Here is a 26,078-nt window from a genome sequence, read left to right as displayed (position 1 = left end):
TAGTAATGTATATAGTGTAACTCATGTAAGCCCTCCCTCAAACCTGTCATATTATATCTTCAGAGATCCGATGATGGCACCTTTAGTGTGTTGAAACCGGTTATCCAGTAAACAGAATTTAAGGGAATGAAATTTTCACTCTGCAGCGGAGTGTGCGCTGATATGAAACTTCCTGGCAGATTAAAACTATGTGCCCGACCGAGACTCGAACTCGGGACCTTTGCCTTTCGCGGGCAAGTGCTCTACCAACTGAGCTACCGAAGCACGACTCACGCCCGGCACTCACAGCTGTACTTCTGCCAGTACCTCGTCTCCTACCTTCCAAACTTTACAGAAGCTCTCCTGCGAACCTTGCAGAACTAGCACTCCAGAAAGAAAGGATACTGCGGAGACATGGCTTAGCCACAGCCTGGGGGATGTTTCCAGAATGAAATTTTCACTCTGCAGCGGAGTGTGCGCTGATATGAAACTTCCTGGCAGATTAAAACTGTGTGCCTGACTGAGACTCGAACTCGGGACCTTTGCCTTTCGCGGGCAAGTGCTCTACCAACTGAGCTACCGAAGCACGACTCACGCCCGGCACTCACAGCTGTACTTCTGCCAGTACCTCGTCTCCTACCTTCCAAACTTTACAGAAGCTCTCCTGCGAACCTTGCAGAACTAGCACTCCTGAAAGAAAGGATACTGCGGAGACATGGCTTAGCCACAGCCTGGGGGATGTTTCCAGAATGAAATTTTCACTCTGCAGCGGAGTGTGCGCTGATATGAAACTTCCTGGCAGATTAAAACTGTGTGCCTGACTGAGACTCGAACTCGGGACCTTTGCCTTTCGCGGGCAAGTGCTCTACCAACTGAGCTACCGAAGCACGACTCACGCCCGGCACTCACAGCTTTACTTCTGCCAGTACCTCGTCTCCTACTTTCCAAACTTTACGGAAGCTCTCCTGCGAACCTTGCAGAACTAGCACTCCTGAAAGAAAGGATACTGCGGAGACATGGCTTAGCCACAGCCTGGGGGATGTTTCCAGAATGAAATTTTCACTCTGCAGCGGAGTGTGCGCTGATATGAAATTTCCTGGCAGATTAAAACTGTGTGCCCGACCGAGACTCGAACTCGGGACCTTTGCCTTTCGCGGGCAAGTGCTCTACCAACTGAGCTACCGAACCACGACTCACGCCCGGCACTCACAGCTTTAGTTCTGCCAGTACCTCGTCTCCTACCTTCCAAACTTTACAGAAGCTCTCCTGCGAACCTAGCAGAACTAGCACTCCTGAAAGAAAGGATACTGCGGAGACATGGCTTAGCCACAGCCTGGGGGATGTTTCCAGAATGAAATTTTCACTCTGCAGCGGAGTGTGCGCTGATATGAAACTTCCTGGCAGATTAAAACTGTGTTCGCAGGAGAGCTTCTGTAAAGTTTGGAAGGTAGGAGACGAGGTACTGGCAGAAGTAAAGCTGTGAGTGCCGGGCGTGAGTCGTGCTTCGGTAGCTCAGTTGGTAGAGCACTTGCCCGCGAAAGGCAAAGGTCTCGAGTTCGAGTCTCGGTCAAGCACACAGTTTTAATCTGCCAGGAAGTTTCAGAATTTAAGGGATCTTGGCTTTTGAATTATTTCTAATTCCAATACAGTCAGTCATATTCAAGGCTGAAGACGTGTCCGGAGACGCCCCAGGTACTGGTGGGATACTAACGTGACTGACGTCATCGATAAGGCCCGACAACCAGTGTCGATTGTCTAAGGTGCCACTCCTTTTCATAGCAAGACCTAATTGGTTGTCATTCGCGGCGCTCTTACACGACATTCTATGCCTTGTTTTGTTGCCCTTCTTGGAAAACTATCCTGGGCTTACATTTCAGCCCACATACGGAGAAAGTTTCTACAGCTTCTTCGTGCTTTCTAAACCCTATCTTGGCCAGTAACGTCACTGGATGCCCCACAGCTGAGAACGTTTGGAGTACTGCGGGCAAGGTCCTCCAATCAGCTCGGCATTTTGATACTCTAAGGCGGCAGTTGGACAGAATTTTGGATGACATGACTCAGGAGAATATCCAACAACTCTAGCAGTCAATGACAAGCCGAATAACTGCTTGCATTATGATCAGAAGTGAACCAATGCGTTACTGACTTAGTCAGTGAAGCTCATTCTCTTGAATAAATCATCCAGCTTTTCTGAAATTGTAATTTTTTTTTGTGCATTACACCTACTGATTTTTGTTCCATTTCTGTGTCTTAGGGTGCATAATACAAATAACATCCGAAAAACAGTGCTGCTGCTAGAGTCGCAGGTTCGAATCTTGCCTCGGGCATGGATGTGTGTGATGTCCGTAGGTTAGTTAGGTTTAAGTAGTTCTAAGTCTAAGGGACTGATGACCTCAGATGTTAAATCCCATAGTGTTTAGAGCCATTTGAATTTTTTTTGTAAGGTCTGAAAACTGTGTACTTTCACTTTATTTTGCTGCCGTGTGAAGCGCTGAGGAAACGTTTTGAATCACTTGCATGTCCGCGAAAGTTTGTTGACTTACATATACGGGGAAAATTGACTGTATGATTAAATCTTATGAAACTAAAAATAACTTTGCTGCCAAGCCAGTGTTCAAAATGAACTCTGTTCGAAAAGATACTACGTATTTGTACATCTGCGAAATGAAAATGTGTAACCATGTGACATTCTTTGGGTTGCTAAGCACCAAGGATCATGTTTAGCTCCTCTTTAGCATGCTGTGGATAAGGTGGTCGAATCTGTCCCACAAACTATGGCAGCCTTCCTTAGGGCATCCAGTATGTGCGAGTGACGGACAAGCATTCTCAATCGGCTTTGTGTCGGCAGATAATGCGGGCATTCTATTTGAACGTTTCCTCCCTTACGGCCAAATTTTCACGAAGTGACTGCCGTCTTATCGTGCATTGTCGTTTTGAAATGTTGAATATAGGGATGGATCACTCTCTGGAGAATTGTGTCCGAATACTGCACAGTCCTTAGACTACCGTCGATAGCCATTAAAAGCGTCCGAAATCGGTCCGCTATGCTGACCTAACCCATGGATGACACACCTCCATAGGACTCTATTCTTTAGAGGTACGTTGTTATCTGGCCCCCTTCACACTCTTCTACTGCGATCAAACATTTCCTGTTCCTGATGATGAAGATAAAACGACGCTTTCGATCAAACTTCCATTCGAGGTACCTCCTACCCATCTCCTTCGCACATCACTGCGTTGTGGGGTTTGGGGTTTGTACTGTCGTTCGCAACAGAGGTAAAATTGACCCTATGGGGACGGTTCTACTCGTTCTGGGTCGACACAATTCTCTCACTTGCCCCCCAGATGGCAAGTCGAAGTTTCATAGCATTCTCTTCGAGATACATAATAGCGATAATTTGTCATCTGCTGGTATTGTTGACCAGCGATAACCACGAAGAGGCAGTCCTTTAATGTCTATGGATAGTGGCTGACTGTTCAGATGATGTCACTGTGGTGTGTGTTAATTCCACGGGCAGCTTCCCTTGCTAACAACACGTCTTGCTGTAAAATGATAATAATCTAACGATATCGGCTTAAAATGACCCTTCGAGGCATGTTGATAGACAGAGGAATGCCGAATCGTCCCGTTCACGGTTGGAGAGAAAGAGCGCTCTACTGAACTGCAGTGACCGAGCGACGTGGCTTAGCTGTTAGGCAATTCGGGCGGAAGCTGTTCAGATATCCTCTCGCCCATCCACAATTAGGTTTCTGTGGTTTCCCTCAATCGCTTCACGCATATTCGGGGATGGTTCAAATATACTTCTGGCTTCCCAAACCTAGATTTTCTGTGGATTCCGTAAATCGCTTCAGACAAGTGCTAGGAAAGTCGCCGGGAAGACAAAAGGTCGATTTCCTAGGTTGCTGAGTCGTAGACTATTCACTGCGAAGCCAACCGTACCGCTCTTCCTAGTACTAGAAAACAAAGAGAGAAAGTGAAATGAAATTAATCTAGAAAATCCGATTACAGATTTGAGATCGCTGACGAGATAATGTGATTATTCGAACCAAGCGCAGACTTATCAGATGCGCAATTAAAAAGGTTCCTAATTAAATCAGTCAATTTAAGGATCAAACTAATTTTTTATGACCATCAAATATTACCGTAGTCACGTCTGCATGGCGAACCATGGGGTAGAGGGGGCGAATCATTTGTCCCATTGTTAAGTCATTTAATATTAAAATCAATGAAGATGGTGATTTTTCTCTAAGTCGGAATCGTTACTTTTAAACCTGACCAGAGACCACGCCGGCGCGTGGAGATACCAATAGCCTGCCCGTTAGAAGAATTGGCGGCAAACATCGCTCGGTAATCTAAACTTCAAATGGCCTATCTGTACCGTCGGCCTGAGGCCACCGAAACTTTAGCGCTTATATTGGCTACGGACACCTCTTCGGCCCTTGCTTGTACTGCAGGGTAGTGCTCGAGGCAACAATGGCGCGAAGAACTCATCTCCGGCGGTCAGTTGTATGAAGCCGGTTGAAAATGTTAGACGAGTCACCTTGTAAGCACCCGCAACATGGCAGTTTTTCCTTAGAGCACAGTAGTCTCTGCATCATCTTGGAAGGAGCAACATGTACAGGTCAGATGGCAGTCGAGAACATGACAGGAGTTAGCAAGCTTGCAGAAACTACGGTAGTTGCCCTCCCGCACTCGCACTGAATGCTTCACTCGCACTCAGTACCTCTAGTCCACCAGCAGCGGTGCAGTAAATTTCAACGTGCCTGGCGGAATGGACGCCCGGTTTCCGGTGCCATGTCACAGAATGCGTGGCCCCTCCCGCCGGAGGTTCGAGTCCACTCTCGGGCATGGGTGTGTGTTGTTCTTAGCATAGGTTAGTATAAGTTAGCTTAAGTAGTGCGTAAGTCTAGGGATCGATGACCTCAGCAGTGCCGGCCGGAGTGGCCGAGTGGTTCTAGGCGCTACAATCCGGGACCGCGCGTTCGCTACGGTCGCAGGTTCGAATCCTGCCTCGGCCATGGATGTGTGTGTTGTCCTTAGGTTAGTTAGGTTTAAGTAGTTCTAAGTTCTAGGGGACTGATGACCTCAGAAGTTAAGTCCCATAGTGCTCAGAGCCATTTGAACCATTTTGAACCTCAGTAGTTCGATCCCTTAGGAATTGAGACACACACACATTCAACGTGCCGCCTCCGTTTCTATTAATGCATCTCGGTACCTTTGGCTTGCATTTCCTATTTTCGACGTTCAGCTCTCACCATTAGCTGTCGCTCTCTCTCTAGGTACACGTTTTCGATTTCAGTGTTGACGCGTTTATCATCTGTATGACATGCAACAGGAAATCAGCTCCCCAAATTGGTTGTAATTACAGGTGGACAAATGTAATGTTCCTTTTGGCTTAGAATAGACAAGATCTGTGAGAAATTAATGAGACTGATTTTTTATCCATCAAAGTTCTCATTGTTTTAAACAACAATACTTTCCTCTTCAATGTAGTTCCCTTCGGTAGCTATACACCTGCGGAATCTTTGTTCCCAGTCTTGGTAGCAGGGCTGGAGGGCGTCAACTGGTGGGACCTTTAAGATGTCGGTGACATTATTTTGAATGTTCTCCAGAGTCCCAACATGACTTTCTAAGACAGCTTTTGAATTTCCGAAAAAGAAAGAAGTCACACTGACTGAGATCAGGTGAATAGTAGGGCTGTGGAATGACAGGAATGCCTTTTAAGGTAAAAAATTCCATGATGGATGTGGCCGTGTGACGTGGGGCGTCGTCATGATGCAGCATCGACTTGACTGCAATGTGTGGTCTCACTCGGCTCACCTCTTTCTTGAGCCTTTCAAGGATATTCACTCGATTCACTTCTTTTTTGAGCCTTTCAAGGATATCTTTGTAAAACACTTGGCTGACAGTTTGTCCTGGAGGAGCAATCTCACAACAGCACTCACAGTTTCGACGTTTTCGTAGGTTTTTGGAGCTGAAGGTTTCCATGAGCGAAGTTCAACATGTCCTCATCCTTCCAAAAAAATTGTGCTCTTCATAAGGAATGTATCCCCATAGGCTTGTTCCAGTTTTTCAAAAGTCACACTCGCAGATTCCCCAAGCTTAACACAAAAAGATGACATAATGATGCTCTATATACAGCTGTTACATTTTCGTGACACAACTTCACTGATGGTTTTCTTCAAAACCACATAGTGGCTGTACGGAGGTGAAACTGGAACTGAGAATCAGCAAAGGATGAACACACCGTTTTCCACAAGTAGAACCAACGCAGCGTTGCCATATCGCTCGCACTTTTGTTAGTCTCTTTACTTTTCTCACTGACTTTGTACTTTTACATTTAACTGCACTACATGTCTTTTACTAACTGTAGCTTTTTTTCTGTCGATTATTTGTTAATTACATCACTGACCTGCAAATAGCAGAAGAAGTCGTATTCTTTCGTAGCCAAGGGACATAAGACGTGGAGGTGACCTACAGCCTGGCTGCCTGGTAGGGAAGAGGTGTTAGGTCATCTCCCGTTATCTTTAGTCTCGATCGCCACTGATGAGGCAACAGCCTCTATCACTGTAACAAACCTTTGTGGCCAGGTGATAAAATCTCCAGCCCCTACAGCTTTAAGAGCACTTTTATATTCATGATGTATTCTTCAAACGATTCGGGCATAATCAGGGGGCAGTGCAGTGGTGCACTATCATCATAAAAACACAAGTCACCTGTGAAGTGCTGTGAGAGAGCAAACAGTGCCACTTGTTCAGACTGTACGTTCCGGTGTTGGTCGTCATAGATGAAGGCTGACGGAATGGGGGACTACATTATTTCCTTTGTAAACATCTCCAACATCAGAAGATATCCACCAATTGCTTGCCCCACTGGCTAGCGAGATACGTCACCTCATCTGATTTTCGATTCCCTCATACATTGCCTTAAACGTTGCAGTGTTATGTGAGCCTATTGCCACTTTTTTAACTAATTTGTGTCTGATTCTATTCTGAGAAGCTCATTAATGTATGTAAATAGCGTAAATGTAAATCTGATTCAAAAAGCACTTGAAGTGAAGTGAAGGGCAGCTGGACAGCAATAAACCAATAAACTTCTTAGCGTGCAGTCCCCGCAACGATAGTAGTTGTGAATCTTAGTGTATGGACTCTAAAAAAAAAAAAAAAAAAAAAAAAAAAAACTACGCCGTCGCTCAGGAAATATTGTTACATTTAATGAAAATTGACACTTTAGTGATTAAACCGAGTAAAGCATGTGCAAGAGTTGCCGAACATTTATGTATACAAATTTCCTGGAAGTGAATAATTGAAATATCTTGTTTTTGGAAAAGGAGGTGAACTTCATTCTCGTCGCCGTCTATCAATCGACAGAATTGTAGGTGTACAAAGTTCACTAAAATACAGGAAAAGAAATGCATTCTCTATAGTATTCATTCAGTAAGTAACAGCCTCTCATAATTTCTTAATTACAGTAATTGTATTATGTTCTTTTACAATAGTATGCTGCTGAAGTCCAGTGACCAATTATGATGTGGTAGGACGTGTAGTTTGAAGAAAGCTTGTGTGCTAAGCTCACGAAAAGCAGATTGCTGTTTGATCTTATTTACTTACAACAGTGGTCCCTTAGGTATGAAAAGCTACGAAAACTTGGGCTCAAAGCTATCAGCAATACGGCCAAGTAACTAACAGAGTCGTATTTTAAACCTTAAAGAACAATAACTTCCTCCAAATTGTAATACGTCACCAACTGGTGCAGAAGCTGATCATTCAAGGAGGCAGCAACCAAAATTCAGGTACCAGTTACGACTTAAACTGAAAATCTCAATCAGAAATCAATCTCTCTCTCTCCAGACACATTATATATATTCATATTATTTTAAAAAAAGAGTCATTTTATAACGTGTATAAACGGGGTACTCATCAGTACAAGTGACATTTTCTTCAGAGAACCTTTAAAAAATTGTACGAAATATTTCATTTCTAATTGTTGTTTCGTTTTGTATCATGCACTTTGTTGTGTCGAATACTGACGGAATTTTCTTATTCTGTGAACTACAATTTCTTTTTTGGTACTTGTAGGTATGCTTGAAATCTATCTATTTTGTCTTTCGTGTTCAGTTTCTTCGTTTTCTCGGTAGTCTGTACTCGTTTTTTGTCTGAACTTGCCGTCTTGTATTCCTACTCGTCTGAGATTAATGTTAAAAATTTGTTTTCTTCCTCTCCTATGTTTTTGTACTATGTGTTTGTTATTATTGGGGAACACGCATTTTGCACCAGAATGACATTAGTTTGCATCTTGTAGCTTCTGGTAACTCTACTGGTATGAAGAATCTTTTTTTATTGAACATATCTTCCTTCAGTTGGTTTATCGTTTATAACTACTGTATTATTGCTGTACCGGAGAGGTTCCATATTGCTAACCAGTTTATCTTTTTTGACTCACATTTGAATCCAGCATCGTGAGCAATACAGGTTGTTCCAAAATGATACTCACAGGTTTGATTAAGTGTAGAGAGGGGCAAATAAAAGTAGCCTGGACGAGTGGATACGATTAGAAACCATTTGCGGCAGCATTAACGGAGGAGGTTAAGCCCTACAGTTACTTTCAGCAGGACAGAACAGGTGGCAATACAGCCGGCCGAGCATTGGAGTACATTTACACAATCTTTAGGCCTGAGAGAATTGTTAGCAAAGGTCAGTCTGGTCCCGGACCTAGCTGGCCACCTATATTTCGGGTCAGTGTGCGATTACATTGCGTGGGAAGCCCTCAAGTTTGTGTATCGCAACAGCCCTAATAGTCTTCAAGAAATGCAGCAGAACGTTTCGAATGAGACTGCAGAAGTTCCAACAGTCCAGCTCCGGTCCCTCTTCTGCAACTTGCTGAGCAGGGCTTAAAAGCGCCAACAGGTGATTAGTGGCCACTTTCAACATCTGATTTAGTAAGGGTTATACTGTATTTCGTTTCCTCTGCTGCGTATCTTAGTCCCCTGCAACTCTGTTCTCTGGGTCACTTTTATTTGTCCCACCCTGTATATTTCAGAAATGGAGACACGGAGAAAGATGCGGATGTGGCATAATGTTGACACGCGCCAAAAGTTATATTATTTTCATTTTAGTTATTGACGGAGATTTCCACCCACCTGCAGTTGGTATAGTGTGTGGAATAGCTGACAGAGACCAAATCTGACAATCTGGTCCAGCAGGACGCCCGAACACGTTCAGGAGCACACCACCATCACATCCGACCATCAGGCAGTGGTGCACGAAATTCAAGGAATCCGGAAGAGACGTGGAAAGGGAATAGTTCTGGGTGTTCGAATACAAGTGAGGAAGATTTGGTACATGTGCAACAGGCTTTTATCCTATTCTGAAAAAACCAAACCGTGAAGCGTCTCGACGGTGGCAGCGACGACCATCCACTGGACACAGGAGATGAAGCTTCATGCCTATAAAGCATTTCCAGTTGATATTCCGAGTCGAATCGACGACGACCCAAACTATCTCAAAAAGGCGTTGTTCATGGTCGAATCTTGCTTTCATGTGTCTGGGAAGGTAAACAGGAGAAATGTAAGGATCTGATACTCTGAAACAAACGTGTGTTGCGGTCTGCTTCATGATCGTGTGGTGGGAACGTGTTTCTTTGCAGAAGTATCAGTAACCACGACTGTTTATTTGGACATACTGGAGCAGTTTACGTTTGCACAGGTCGAAAAACACCAACCTGATACCATTCTGCAGCTGAATGGTGCCCCATTTCCATGGATCTCGATCATTAGAAAGTTCTTAGACGAAATTTTTCTGGCCCACAAGCTTACCACACATCGCCCAATTAGATTCTTTTCTTTGGGGCTTTGCAAAAGGACACTATCTGGCCCCGGTGCGGAATCTGTAGGAACTGCTAGATGGTGGCAGAGAAGAAATAACTGTAGACGTTAAATAGGACATGCTATGAAAGACATGAGATAAAATGCAATATCGCGCGTGCTACAGAGGACGCACGCGTTGAGTTCCGTTAAAAGGCTTCTAATGCTTTAGGTGTGTGTGAACATTACGCCGCAAATCGCACTTCTCTACCTATCCCAATTTCTGAAACAGACGTGATCAAATTTGTAAAGATGCGTTTGGAGTGCCCTGTAGTTTCAAGGAGTTATGGTTCTACGTGTACTTCGACTAAAGATTTAGAAAGTGTAACAATGTGCTAATGAATCATCGCGCAATCGATTCCTTTCAAGTCTGACCTTCTTTCACCTCCTTTTACATCCTTCAGACCACATTTATAGAGAACAAAGAACACTGTGTTGTCCGTTTCTACACCTGAGATAACAGTAAAATCACCTGAAATCTCTCCAACGAACTCAAGTGTGATGTCTGTGAAAAATTGTTGCAGTTTTGTATTATAAATTCACTTCCAACTCCTTAGAATATAGTAAATAGTGACAGTCTATCAGGTGAGACATGCGCTAAGGTGACTTAAGTCAAGTGATTGCCATATGCACATATACAGATGGTGGTTTTACCGCGTACACAACGTATAAAATGGCAGCGCGTTATCGAAGCTCTCATTTGTACTCAGGAGATGCATGTGAAAGCGTTTCCGACGTGATTACGGCCGAACGGCGGGATTTAACAGACTTTCAACTAGGAATCGTGGTTGGCACTAGACGTATGGGATATTCCATTTTCGAAATCGTTAGGGAATTTAGTATTCCAAGATCCACAGAGTCAAGCGTGTGCCGAGGATACCAAATTTCAGGCATTATCTCTCACAACGGACAACACAGTTGCCGACGGCCTTCACTTAACGATCTTGAGGAACGGCGTTTGCTCTGAAATATCATTGCTAATGGACCAACAACGCCGCGTGTAATAACCGCAGAAATCAATGTGGTACGTGCACAACGAATGTATCCGTTACGACAGAGCAACGACATTTGGCGTTAATGGGCTATTGCAGCAGACGACCGACGCGAGTGGCCTTCCCAACAGCATATCATCTGCAACGTCTCACCGGCTGTCTTGACCATCTCGGTTGGAGGCTATACGACTGGAAAACCGTGGCCTGATCAGATGAGTTCCGATTTCAGCTGGTAAGAGCTGACGGTAGGGTTTGAGAACAGCGCAGATCCCAGGAAGCAATGGACTAAGATGTCGCGACTGGTTTGAAGAACATTTGGACAATTAGAGCGAATGATTTGGCCGCCCAGATCGCCCGACATGAATCCCAAGAACATATTCGAGAGATATCAATTCGTGTCCAAATTCCTGCAACGGCGACACTTTTGCAGTTATGGACGGCTGTAGAAACAGCATGGCTCAGTATATCTGAAGGGGCCGTCCAGTGACTTGTTGAGTCCATGCCACGTCGAACTGCTGCCCTATGCTGGGCAATAGGTGGCCTGACTCGATTTTAGGAGGTTCAGAATTCAAATGGTTCTAAGCACAATGGGACTTAACATCTGAGGACATCAGTCCCCTAGATTCAGAACTCCGTAATCCTAACTAACCTAAGGACATCACACACATCCATGCCCAAGGCAGGATTCGAACCTGCAACCGTAGCAGTCGCCCGGTTCCGGACTGAAGCGCCTAGAACCGCTCGGCCACACCGGCCGGCCTTTTACGAGGTATCTACACGTTTTCTTCAGCGACAGTTAATCACGTATTATGAATTCAAATTGCAAATAACAAAATTGTCGCATCACGTGACTATGTAAAAAGAAAGTGACAGCAGACAAAAAAATAAGAGCAATTTTGTCATATGATGGCACGGTTAGAGACCGTGGCTGTTATTTGAAGACAAATGTTGATGGTGTTGAGACAGCAGCCAGCCACAAATTTATTTTCAGTTCCTTTATTCAAAGGGTACCGTTACCGGTTTCGAATCGTTATGATTCATCTTCAGACGGTTCATGCTTTCGTTACAACATTTTCTTACAGACGAATCGTCTTAAAATATAAATAATACATAATTATAAGCAGGTCACACAGATGGTTGCATTATAGATTTTCACTGGATGTGACTTACGTGAAATGTGGGATTGGAGTGTTTGTTTTCATTACATTCGTCCAACAGATGTGAATTCATTACCACTGCATTCTTATTGTTGCTTACTTATTGTTGCTAGCGAGAAAAAGTTACGTGTGCAACAATAAGAATGCAATGGCAATGAGTTCACATCTGTTGGACGAATGTAATGAAAACAAACACTCCAAACCGACATTTCACGTAAGTCACATCCAATGAAAATCGATAACACAACCATCTGTGTGGCGTGGTTATAACTATGTATTTATATTTCAGGACGATTAATCTGCAAAAATTTGTTGTAACGAAAGCATGAATCGTATGAAGAGGAATCATAATGATTGAAAACCGGTAATGGTACTCTTTGAACAAAGGAACTGAAAATAAATTTGTGGCTGGTTGCTGTCTCAACACCATCAAAGAAATAAGTATTTTAGTACCGACCTAGGGCGTACCAGTGACATCTGAAGGACGTATACACGTATATATGGACGAGTAACATATAAAATCAACTTTTGTGGCTACAAAGTCTGCAAAAGTACGTCCCAATGGCTGCTGTGAAACACGAAACGACAAACGAAGGGAAACATTTGTAAATGACAAAGAGTGGCAGATGGATAGGTGAGTACGACGTAATAAATCCCATGTTTTCGCCTTGTAGATCGGCAAACGCTTTTACAAGAAATTAAAAAAAAGCGAAATGTTTGTAGGTATTTCAAAATAACGTTTGTGCTTTCGTGATAGGACACTAGTTAGTTAAACATTTGCACTGGTTTGGAAGGTAGTCCTTAACATCCAAAATTTGGGATGTTTTGAAGAGACCACTCATGCTAGTCAGAAGGTCATTCGGCGGCAGTTCGCATATTGTGAGAGGCAAAAGTGTTCATCGGCGTGTAGGCCTACTGCACTCGTTAAAGCTGCAATCATATTTAAGGAAAGATGGAGCTAAATTTCAAAAATTTAAAATGATACTCGGTTAATTAAGGGAATACTTTTAAGTAAACTGTGGACCTTAGGCAAAACCTAACAGTACTGAGTGCCCTCACTTAGGCAGCCCACATGTTAACATTGTGGCATACAGCTCAGTACGATGGCTCTATGATGTATACTGCATTTAGTAGGTAGGTTGTCTGGTGTGACAGGTTTGGAAATGTGGAAGGATTATGATTCGCGAGAAAGGCCCATATTTCCTCAGTGAACAATAGAAGACATCTTAGACTCGAGTAGTGTGTGGAGAATTCAGAGAGTGACATCTCAAATATAATACTATGCGCAGATGTAGTTACCTCGTAGCTCATGTAAAGATCATCAGATGTTAATTATAGCGCATGACAGAAGAAGAACAAGTCATGATTCTTCTGCCTAGGAAACGATTCGTAAGTTCTTACGGTAACGAAAGTAGTTCTGGTAAGAAAACAGGTATCAGAATTGCTTGTTCTAGCTATACATGCACATCGAAAACTCTGTACTGCGAAGTGCAGGCTAAGTACCGATTCATGTACTGATAATAAACAGCTAATAGGATGATACCTCTTTAATGGCTCATAATTCAGCTACGAAGACTGTAAGAGCGAGAAGCCCTAAGTGTGCGAAGCAATAGTTTTATTGGGGTAACAGTGTACCGCCAGGCGATTCACTGCCGACGATGGGGCTTAACGTAGTGGACGTACAAATTTTTATGATGAGCCCATGAGAAATACTGAGTGTCACTACTGACATACTAAAACGTTCACGTTTCGCAAAGTAGGATTGTGTTTATTATGCATAATGGTCGTAAAAATATTATAGTTTCCACGCAAGTTAGTTTCTACATTTAATTTCTAGTTTCTGCTGATTTTATTGTATTCTTCAGAAAATTTTCTTGTATGCTTATTCCATAGCCTTCGCACATTGAAAATAAGCGAGATATTTGATTTGTGCTCACTGTCATTCATAGAATACTGATACATCAAGCGTAACTCATGGGAAAGAGGAATATCAGTCTAAGACACTGATTGTAAGATTTTGGCAAAGCTGGAAACATAGTAACTATTGCCAGAAACGACAGGTGGCTGTTGGGATATATTTCCTGGTTATGCACACTAGTGTTGCCAACAGTTAAAGTGAGCTTCCCACCAGTTTCAAACGCAAAAGCCACCAGAAAACCACTAACAAAAATGACCCTACCCTCCGAACAGCAAAAATTTCCACTATATTTTTTTAATTATTATGAAAGAAAACAAAAAGTATATTAGTAATTAGTTTCCTGTACTATTATCTAACAAAATATTGACAATCATTAAACGAAAGTACAATAAATAAATCAGCAAGTCACGGTCAGGAACATACAAAAAGTTATATAATTTTTTAATTGAATTCGTTTCCTGTGGATGAATAACTTTTGTGTGCATCATCATAATCATAATCATCATCATCATCATCATCATCGACGTCGTCGTCGTCGGTTTCAGATTGATACGTTTCTCTGGTACCGATTTGTTTTACAACTTTTATAGGAATTTCGTATTCGTTACAGCATTTTCCTTCCAACCTCAAACCACAGCGTATTCTTAATATAGCAGTTAAAAGATTTAACTTCATTCTATTCCTCTGCTTGTTTTTTATTGCATTCCTACTGTTAAACAGTCTCTCAACATCGGCATTGGAATGAGGTAGTATTAGGAGAGTAATCGCAAAAGTCTCTAATTCCTCAAATCTGGATTCCCCTTGAGCATCTTTGAAATGCAATATTTCACTCCAAAATATTTTTGTATCTTTGGTCTCGTTGCAGTTTTAGCAAATGAATTTGTCGCCACTGATCATCCACTCTTTCTATAAATTCTACTCCATTATTGAACTGAGCCATTATATCAATTAAATTATCTTTTCTGTGATTAAGTGATTATTCAACACTTATTCTGGAATTTTTTTATCAACGTCAACTTTTCTGGTTACCTGTTTTTTACTTCTTCAGTCACACTTACTGTAAATGTTGTGCACCGATTACGCAACATTTTCCATGGTAATCCTTCTTCTCCCATTTCAAGCAATTGCTTTTCAAATCGGAATCCCAGATAACATCTTCAATCGAAGAAGTCACGAATATTTTGAGTAGAAATATTAACTTTGTTTGCACGTAACGTAACTTTGCTGACAAGCATATCTATCAGGTTGGTCAACTCATCAAAAAATTTGGTGTGGTCTGTATCTTTCGACTCGAACATTTTATTGACTCTGTTTATTTCAGTTAATGTGGGATATAAAAATGGAATGTATGCGTAATCAATCTCGTTCGCATACATAGCGTGCAATAACTCTGCCATGTGACATCTTTCGCGCACTTTATCTACGGAAAAATGTGTTTTTAGTTCTGACCATTGAGTGTATATTCTTGATACAGCAGATTCTATTGATAACCCCCTTTTCTGGCACGTTTGAACTGTTTTTAACGGTTTCTGTCCATCGTTGATGGTTTTGTATAGCTCCTTATACAGAGATTGTCTGGAAGAGGAGGGACTAAGCCAGTCATATGTGTCTTTCATTAAAAACAAATTTCATGATAAAAATTCTTTTGCAGCAGGTGAAAAACCAGTTGCAAGGAATGGGACAAGCAACCTACTAAAGTCAGGTGAGGTACATCTTCTTTCAATTTCGTAAATACTCCGTTATTTACTCCTACCATGACAGAGTCTTTATCTGTACCAATAACTATTAAATTTTCAAGTGGCAAATCGAATCGTTGAAGAGTCTTCTTTATAGCAAAGACAATAGCTTCAGCATTACACTCGCACAGTTCAGCAAGGTCAAGGTATGTTGATACTATTTTTGGTGTAATTTACTGTAATAAATTATAATCAATCCCAAGTATTTATGTACAGCAATATCAGCAGATTCACCAGTTAATAAGCTAAATGATTAATCTTTGCAATCTTGTTTTAGAACGTCAGTGAAATGCGGTGCTAACACGTTTTTTTATATAACTGAGGTGCACCTTCTTAGGTGCAGCTGAATTTTTTCGGCATTTTTTCATGACTTTGATTAATTACCTTTCCCAAATGGTCAACTACACGTATGCTAGTGTGCGTGGCTGTGAACAATGTAAGTCTTGCTTCTTCCTTTTTTTAATCCCAATGGGCTCTAACTTAAAAAACAATTTTAGGCTGCATAATTACAACCTGCAACAATTTACTTAGTCAAAGAGTGGTCAAGGATGTAAAGCAGATCAATGAATGGTTAATCAATTATAAAAAGGTTGCTTACCTTTTTATTGTACAGATGCTTCTTTGAAACCCCATGAGACTTCAAATCTTCATAGTAACTCCTCCCAACTGCATCACAAAACTTGAACTTCGCTACCTGACATGCGATACTTTCAATAAGTTGAAGCCAATCTTTTAAATGTGGGTGTGAAGCCAAGAATCCCGAAACTTTGCTGCTACTAAATACTGTTAATTCTAAAGGGAATCTCTACATGTAGTCTATCGAGTGTGATAGGTCGTTTGGTGTCACATTGTAATGTGTCAGTGTTGTCTTTATAGTAAAAGTTATATACTCCTGGAATCAAATGAAGTAGGAATAACGTATTTCGAAACGTATAAATAGCTTAGTGGTGGAGAGATCGCATTTTCAGTAATAGAAAATGAATTCTGCTAAACGACTATAAAGTTCACCAGCGACTAGAAGCAATATTTCGTCACTAAGAGGAGGGCAGAAATCACCTGTTTTAGTGGAAAATCCACTAAGTTGGCAAATCTAATGACCAGTAGAGTGGCTGTAGGCAACCATGGGTTAGACCTTCTATCTGCAACGGATGAAGGGCGCACGTCTACAACTACATCTACACTCGTCAAGCTACCTGAAGGTGTGTGGTGAAATCTAGTTTGGGCAAATGGCGCGTGCCAGGAAAGGTTGCCGCTAAACTTCTATATTACTTCTAATTTCTCGAATTTTGTCGATGTGGTCATTCCGGGAGATGTATAAGGGAAGAAGTAATATGTTGTCCGATGCTTCCCGGAAGTTAGAGTACCTGATCAACAGATTGTGCATCAGTATACTTATCACTCGTGTCCTCACAAGAATTCAGGATATGTTCCACTGATGACAGCGATCATATAAGAAATCTAGTTGTTCCTTTAGCTATGAATGTACCGACGTCTTACGAACACTGTAACCAATCCTCACATCACTGCTGTTGCCTTCACACGGCAAAACGGGACAGTGACACTGCAAAGGGTTGTTGTACAGTGTCTAGAGGGCATGATTACTACATATTAACTTGGTCAGCTTAAGACAAATGCTGTCTATATGATTTAGAGAGATTCTCCTAATGAATCTGTTGTGGCATTGGATTTTTTTCGGTCTGGAAATGGAACTCAGATCTCCTGCTTATAACAACTATTTGCTGTAGGCATATAAGCCAGCTAAACATGTCGCCATTTCTTACTAAAGTTTATTCCATTCGCTCCATTTAAGAGAATTAATTTTGATTTATATATATGGTCGTCCATCAAATTAGTTTACCTATTGGTTCTGTGCCCACAAACGTTGTGGTAGGACTACTGCTTGTGCTGTTCGGAAGTAACGGTAGGGATACATAACGAACTCTGAGAATACGGGTCAGTCCACAGGCTAGCATGAATGGCCGAAATGGGGAGTGGCTTCACGACCACCAGCTGGAACTTTCCCAGCAGCGCGGTCTGTTAGCAGTGTTGTTGACACAACACTCAGTGCGGCTTGCTTTGTTAAACAGCGACAGAGGTTCAGAGATTGGCTTTGGGGTTTCGCTTCTTGTTCGGGCTAGCTTTAGACACAAGGTTAACAGAAGATCCTTCTGCAGGATTCAGAAACCTTCAGCTGCGAACTTGATCTACATAAAAATGGTAAACGATGGAGAGTGTTTACGAATAATGACCTTTATGAACGGAATAACTAAGAATGTACATTAAAGTGGAGGTATCGGTGAGGTGAATGTCACACTGTCATTGTTTCATTTGCTTACAGTTCTCATACTTAAAATGCCCTTTGAAGACGTACAAGAACGAATCGATCACGAGCTAGAACTTTATTGGGAGCTGCTATTGGTACAGGGAGAGATAAATGTGAGGGATAAATAAATGTTTTAATGTTGAACAAAGCATTTATACAGTAAAGATAAATGTACAGAAACAAGTCCAGTGAAAGACAGATTTAAAACACATGTGCAATGTGATATGCCACAGACATCTTTGAGATGATAATACATAGTGCCACGCCCCTGCAAAAAAATCTCGGCAATTTTATTTTGGCTCCTGTGGCGGCATTCTAGGTTCTGTTCTTCGGTGATGTCATCGCATACCAGGTCTGCAAACTTGAACCTGTTAACGAACAAAAAATAAATTGAGAATCCTTTTATAGATTATAGCAAAAACTTCACGGCCACCTGTCATACAATCAAGCACCTTTCTGAAGTATCCTGGCGCATTAAAAATATGCTCCTGACGGTTGTTCGCAACTCGGTCCCAGGTTCGAGTACCGGTCCGGCACACAGATTTAGTCTGCCACGAAGTTTCAAACCAGCAGACACTACTGCGGAGTGATAATTCGTTCTGGAAACAGCTATCTGTTTATTTCAGAACTGAATTTAATACATACTTTGTACATTAACAGAATGGAATCACAGGAGCAGTCTTTAAATACATACATTCTCATTACCTTATGTCAATCTGAAGCCACGCCACGAAAAATCGCACGTAATTTAGAGTATTACAGAGTATTACTATACTTCCTGAAATGTGGATAACGGTTACTATTGGCAAACCTCCCGGATGGTCCCTCAGAAGGTAAGGTTGTGTGGTGACATGAAGATTCATCCATTCTTTTCAACGTGGACGTAATACGTTTCGACATCCTCTCCACCTAGACGTCATAATGTACAAAACCAAATGGTCGTAACATATACATGCGTGAAAGTAAAGTGCCGATATGCCTGAAAGAATAATATTTACTAAACTAGAGAGACCATACGGACAAACTTGTCGAAAAATACCGAGAGGCCATGAGCTGGAAGGAAGCACAAGAAAAGTTCAAAATCCAAGCCAAGTGGAGTAACATAGTGTAGTATATAACGTCCAGGAACGTTCACGATCTTCTTGCAACTAGAAGTGAATATAAAAAAAGCTGTTCTTCGTACATCTCATTCCGCGATGTTGTGGAGCTCAGACTCTTTGAGTTAATGCGTCCAAGATAGATATGGAGTAGTTCAATGTTCTAAGGTCATGCTTGTGCTCAGTGATGTTCTGCAGCATCGTATTGTCATATCGTACTGGCTGATTACCAGTTGTCCAGTGGGTACAGTGACTTGAGGAGTACAGTCTCTGTGCAAGGTGCCGGGGCAAGCAGTGTATTTAACACTAAATTCTTCTAGAATCTACATATGTAAATGATGCTCTAAGCCCCCCCCCCTATTCTAACTCCGACTTTTGCTGTTGCACATGGATTAAAAATATACGCGAACTGACTGTAATCAACCCTGCAAGTGGAGTAGAAAAGAGTTTGGCACCTGCAATAATTTAATTTGATAAATAAGTTAAATAAAGGAAGGTTTCATTAACGTAGTGAGAAATGATGGGTTGCTCTACCGATTAACAGAATGAAAGTTCTGTCCAAAATAACAATATGATTTATTAAGACTAAACACAAAATAATAAACAAAAAGACATGAAACATTTATAATACATCAAATTGGCTCAAATTGGATACTCAAACAAATGCTGTGAAGGTGAAGTTGTCCCTAAACTAGATTGTGAGGTTTATGACGAAGTGGTATGTGGAGCCAATTCCTTGTCACTCAAATCTTAAGAGAGACGCACAGCTAACCCAACATTAATTGCTGCTACTCAAGACAGAACAAAGTTAGAAAAAGACGAACAGGCGCGCTCTGCTGAGCTCTGATTATCACCTAGGAAAATCCCTATCTGCCGGTGCTGCGGACATACATTACCAAACTGTCTTCTTAACTGCCAGAACACGATCTGGCGTACCGGAGGCGATGGCTGGTTGCTTCGACGTCCTCGACCGAAAAGCGGGAGCCGACTACCTAGAGCACCCGTACAGGCCGAACACACCACATTCCCGCCCCCATAACAGTGGCCGTGGTTAAACGTTCCAATCAGCAACTCGAAAACCGGCGGAAAATTCCATTCCATTGCCGGAGCACTACCATTCCACCAATGGAGATTCTTGGCGCCAATTTCTGCACTGATTTTGCTACCTCACGGAGCTATGCCCTGAGCAAGCCAATCACAGTTACTGTTTTGCAGAAAGCGCGGGAATTTTCCCGCCACAACTGCCTGGGTACACAAGTCACTCCCACGCCTCGCTGGTAGCCCGCCAGAAAGTGTTTTCGCTAAGATTCTGCGAAGTAACGGAACCTCTAGCCCAGCCGCTACTTCAGACCCCTCCGGGCGTGTCTTTTGACAATGTCGGCGTCTGCAAAGCATTCACTCGACTTCCTCACACCCGTCGGCTCAACCCTTTCCAGATCAGAGGAGCCCGCCTGTCACCAGACCACCCGGGTGACGAGAGACGCTGCGTGAGAAGTCCGCGTGTGAAGGAATAGCGATTTTTCACTGCATGCAATTAGAGAGGAAAATCGTAAGATAGAAATATGAGAGGGGGCTCATGCCACCTCTCATCTGCACTTGCTTGTCTAAGGCACACATGAGCAGGTTGGTAGACTGTGCAGTTATCTGGTAGAAGATGTGTGCAGTTTGGCGGAAGGTAGGAACACTATCTGACCAAAAGTGTCCGGACACCATTATGTGAAGCAGAACGGACCACTAGATTTCACGAGTCGGATAAGTGAGTTTAAAAGGAAGGAAAGACTACTCTGTTACCAATAGGAAATCAATAACAGTAGATTTGTAAGCTAGGAGATATCTACGACTTCAGACGTAGACTGTTGGATGTCACCTGAGTAATCAGTCCATATCATTCATTTCTGTGTCCGGTCAGCATTTCCAATAATTAGCAGCTGCGGTAGCTTTTTCATTTTCTTCGTAAACATCTTGTATTGTGTGCGGGTTTCCAGGAGGGGCCACACAAGTAGGTGGCTTGGATCTGTTTCAGCCCCGCAGTCGCAGGAGGCGTCTGCGCTCTCTGGAAGGATTCCCCATTTCTTGAGGTTGGTCTTGCATCGGGGGACGCCAACTCTTAGACGGTTGAGGGAGCTCCAAACATAGTATTTTAGAAGTACTGGCAGAAGTAAAGCTGTGGGTACCGGGCGTGAGTCGTGCTTCGGTAGCTCAGTTGGTAGAGCACTTGCCCGCGAAAGGCTAAGTTCCCGAGTTCGAGTCTCGGTCGGGCACACAGTTTTAATCTGCCAGGAAGTTTCATAGTATTTTAGGTTTGCGCCAGGAGCTAGTTCGTCTACGGGCAGTGAGCTCTTCCATGTTGCAAGTCGCACTGCCTCTGGTTCTCCCTCCAGTGGTGCAGTCCTAGCAAGGAGACTTTTGCGGGATTTAAGGCGGAGTCTTGCTGCCTGATGACCACACAGAGGGTGTCGGCGGTCATTCTCCTGCTTTGTTCTCTTACTGTCTGCAGCAGTGGCCCTTCGGATGTTGGGTGGGGCTATTCCAACAATCAGATACAATTTCTGCACTGGTGTTGGCTTCAAGCATCCTGAGATGATCCTTGCAGTATCGTTGACCACAATATCGACTTCCTTAGCATGAGTTGAAGCGTTCCACACAGGAGCAGCGTACTCAGCGGCTGATACACAAAGCGCAATGCGGGTTGGCTCCCTAGCCGCTGCCAGTCAGCTTCTTAAGTACCCCATAGCGAGCAATGGCCTTCTGTTTCACGTTCAGACATTGCTGTCTGTACGTTAGAGCCCTGTCCAGTGTGACACCTAGGTATACTGGCGCTGGGAAACGTTTCAGTAGCTCTCCTCGCCATGTGATGTCCAGATTTTGCTGCACTTCCGTCTTTCCTAAGTGGAAAGCGCTCACTTGACTTTTACTGGAACTGGGCTTCAGGTGGTTGGCATCATAGTACTTGGAGAGTTCATCCATTACTAGAGACAGTTTTCCCTCTACTTCTTTAAAGGTTGGCCCCTGCTGTGTCGTTGGCATGGATGAAGAGCCTAGTACTTGCTGGTATTGGCTGATCATTTGTGTAGATGTTGTACAGTGCTGGAGCTAGCACACTGCCTTGGAGAGACCGTTTTGCGTTCGCCATCTACTACTCTTACACAGTAATGAAACTTGGAATCTCCAGTTCTGAAGGAAGGTCCGTAAGGGACATATGATATCTTCTAAAGCTGCCCCAACCACTGTTGGTATGTACTGTGTTGTCAGTACGCAAGCAGCAGCACCACAACGAGTCTGTCAGGAGAGCTCAGAGATTTCGAACGTCGACTGGTTACTGGATGTCATTTGAGTAACTAATTCATCGGGAACATGTCACATTGCAACCCAAGTACTCAAGTTTACTGTCGATGACATGATTGTGAAGTGGTGACGCATAGAGACAGCCGCAGCTAAACCAAGATAACGCTGACCTCATGTAGAGACGGTGTAACTAAACTGTGACTGCGGGTTATTCCTTATTATTGGGAATGGAAATACTTATTGCTTATGAAATTAACGTGAGAAGAGTAGGGTCGCCACCGACTCTAACCATACAACTAATCAAAGATTTGGTCGAGTCGGAAAATAAATTAATTTCATCACAGACCAAAAACTCACAAAAATGCATACGTTGTGATGTCGCTCATAGGGAATACGATGTAATTAATAGTGTTCCCCGTGCACTGTTCACGACAGTCAAACATTTAAAATAAAACAGCACACGCAAGAACACTGTGCAGAAGATCAGCTCCCAGCAACACACCTAAAAATAAGACTTAATCTAAAGCATTTGTTATAAAATACAAGGGGAGACTAATCACTGGACGTGTTAATAAGGAAACACATTGGATGTGCTAACGGGAAAGCTACGAGGTGAGTGGCTTAGGTGCAAAAACGTAATCTCGGAACACAAGAGAAAATTGCAGATAAAATCATTTGTTCCTAAGATAAGGATGTGAGGCATGTACACGATTCCTGATAACACGTGGTTTGTGGAGACACCATTTCTAGGTATAGTGCCAAATTCCAACAATATCACATCACACAATCATGTTAACATTATCTAAAACAAACATGCGATCGGACAGTTAGTGATGCCGGTAGCCCAACAACTATAATGTTCTACCACGTGGTTCGCTCCCCACGGACGAAAGACACATAAAGCAAGGAAAATTTACGAGAAGGCAAAGCTCTAAATATTTAGAGAGGTGAAAGCACATGCAGGCACAGCTGAAGGCAAACAGACATTCATACAGAAGCGAGTGCTCACTTCTTATCGACGACTTTGTGTGGCGCTCTTCCGGCGGATCCAAGTCTGCTACAGAAATTTGCTAAAAGAAAAATCTGCCAAAGTTTTGCATTCCTTGCTGCGACAAGGCAAAGCAAAGACCAAGAGCTAACAGCTCTCCCCTCGCCAAGTAACAGCGCGCCACGCGGTCAGTCTAACTCCTCCTTCTTCGACTGGAGCACAGCTGTGGACGCTTCCCGTACCGGCGGCAGACTGCCTCCCGCTTCTCTAGCGTCTTCCATACTCCGCGTGGCCCGGAAAACCCAAAGATGCCATTTCCGCCACCAAGCTAACGCAGGTGGATTTCTCACAAGTAGCGAAAACCTCTTTGCCTACTTGACCATTACGCGAGTTGGCTATTCTGTACAACTGCTGCTGAATCTGTACGACTATCGCAGACTTTCTGCAGCAGACTACGCCACCGTGTAGCAACCTGACACACAACCACATTCATTCAATCACGCCACTATGAGAGTAAAGAGAAAAGAGAAACAAGGAAAAGAAAGAGAAATGGTAATGAAAATGGGCTACCGTACTAATGAAAGGCGGCTACAGGACCCTTTCAACGGACAGGGGTCGTTGTTTAACATGGCGGAGGGCGAGTGTAAAAAAATCGTATGAAGTCAGCAGAAGGAATCACTCGTGATGAGCAAAGTGCAACCAGCAGCCTCTTGTTCGAAAGAAGTTAAAAATAATAGAGTAATGGTGGTCAAGCGGCTCCTCATAAGCCACAAATTTATGTACTGAGCGCTAAACGCCGCTTGACGTGATGTAATGGGCGACGCCTTTGGAGAATGGATAACTGGAAACAAATGATTTGGTAATGTGGAATCATGAGTCACGTTGTACTCTGTGGCAATCAGGTGGAGTGCTTTCGGTTTGGCTAATGCCTGGAGAACGTAACGTGTCATCAAGTGTAATGTCAACAGTGAAGTATGGAAGAGGTGGTATTATGGTATGCAGGTGTTTCTCAGGTGTAGTCAACTCATTGCGTTTACGAAAACGCTAGACGTAGAACGATATTGTAACGTACAAGAAGGTGTAATTAGATGAATGACGAACACTAACTTCACTTAACGGAAGTTTATTCAGTACTTGCACATACAAGAGCGCGGAGCGAACTGCCTCTGGCCAGAACACATACAGTATATATTCCAGTACAATGATTCTTGACATTTATGGATACTTCTACAACGTACTCGAACCGACTATAGGAATTAAAATTGTACAGTCCACGTGACTTTTGAACTCATGACCCTCCATGCAACAGTTTAGTATCATAGCCACTACATCACGGAGCTACTCAGCTTCTTCTGCGACAATATTAACACACTTTACAGCACTGCGTGTTGCTTACACTAGAGGAACAGTCCGGAGACAATAATTGTCTCAATATGACAAAGCACCCTGTGGTAATATGACATCTCTGAGCGGATAATTTGTGGACAATAACATTCCTGAAACGGAGCTGCCTGCGCAAATTCCCAACCTGAATCAATGATAAATGCCTGGGATGATTTAGACGTCGACATCCCTCCAAACCCCAGACTCTAACGTCAATACCTCTTGTGGATTTGACTACTTAGGAAAAATGATATGTCATTCTTCCACTGACATTCACATATCTCATTGATATATCCCCAACAGAGTTCAAGCCAACGTAAAAGCGAACGGTGGAAGCACCCCATATTAATGTCAACTAAAGGTGTCTGGATACTTCTGATCACACTGTGTACATCACTAATCCGCAGAAGATTGTCGGCCAGGAAGTGTCGCAGCAGGAGTAGGGCTAGGTGACAACACGGTTCTGAAGGCTCAGAAAACGAACAATATGTTTGTCCGCCGCCATGCTCCCGAGAGGCGCCACATGTTCGAAGAGTGGACGAACGAGAGTCAGGTAGATTGCCACGCATTGTCAGAGGGGTCAGCAATGGAAGCAGAACCTATAGTTTTGGAATGCGTTCTCCATTTGCGACTTCCAAATGAAATCGTGATCGACGGTATCACCCAGCTATTTTACTGTGCTGCCACAGGTTACTGTGTCTTTCCGGACAGTAATAAATGATTGCACTGTAAGCGTTATTCGACGATAGCTTGCCTTTTCGCCATCGAACATCAGAAACAATTTGGTGACCGAGTGTGTCAGGTCCCAATTGGGTTGTTGCAACCGATGCTAAAGATGAATGGAGCTCATATTGCGACTGCAGAACATTGTGTCTTCGCCGCATATGGCCATTTGCACTCAGTGTACACTGTGTACAATGTGTACAGCAGTGGTCCAAGGACAGACCCTTGCGGAATACCTGTGCGGATACGACATTCTCAAGACTTTCCCTTGCGTCCACACATGGAAGCTGCACCCAGTGAGTAAGGAGTGGACAGAGGCGTCTGCAGTTGGTTCAGGGTGTTATAGATCTTCCGTCAGTCATGTAGCAGTTGACGTAAGATCAAGTTCGCAGCTTAAGGTTTCTGAATCCTGCAGAAGGATCTTCTGTTAACCGTGTGTCTAAAGCTACCCCGAACGAGAAGCGAAACCGAAAAGCCAATCTCTGAACCTCTGTCGCTGTTTAACAAAGCAAGCCGCACTGAGTGTTGCGTCAACAATACTGCAAACAGACCGCGCTGCTGGGAAAGTTCCGGCTGGTGATCGTGAAGCCACTCCCCATTTCGGCCATTCATGCTCGCCTGTGGACTGACCCGT

The 26,078-nt window shown here is 43.2% G+C and overlaps 1 non-coding gene across 1 annotated transcript; it reads right to left on the bottom strand.

The window, feature by feature from the left end:
- Positions 1–1,092: 1,092 nt before the first annotated feature.
- Positions 1,093–1,167, bottom strand: Trnas-cga. The gene has a single exon. It is a non-coding gene; the product is annotated as a tRNA-Ser (tRNA).
- Positions 1,168–26,078: the final 24,911 nt, after the last annotated feature.

The sequence above is a fragment of the Schistocerca piceifrons genome, chromosome 1 (assembly GCF_021461385.2).
Source record: "Schistocerca piceifrons isolate TAMUIC-IGC-003096 chromosome 1, iqSchPice1.1, whole genome shotgun sequence".
NCBI classification, from domain to species: Eukaryota; Metazoa; Arthropoda; class Insecta; order Orthoptera; family Acrididae; genus Schistocerca; species Schistocerca piceifrons.
The sequence above is the reverse complement of the archived record's forward strand: the minus strand, read 5'-3'. Positions and strand labels throughout refer to the sequence as shown.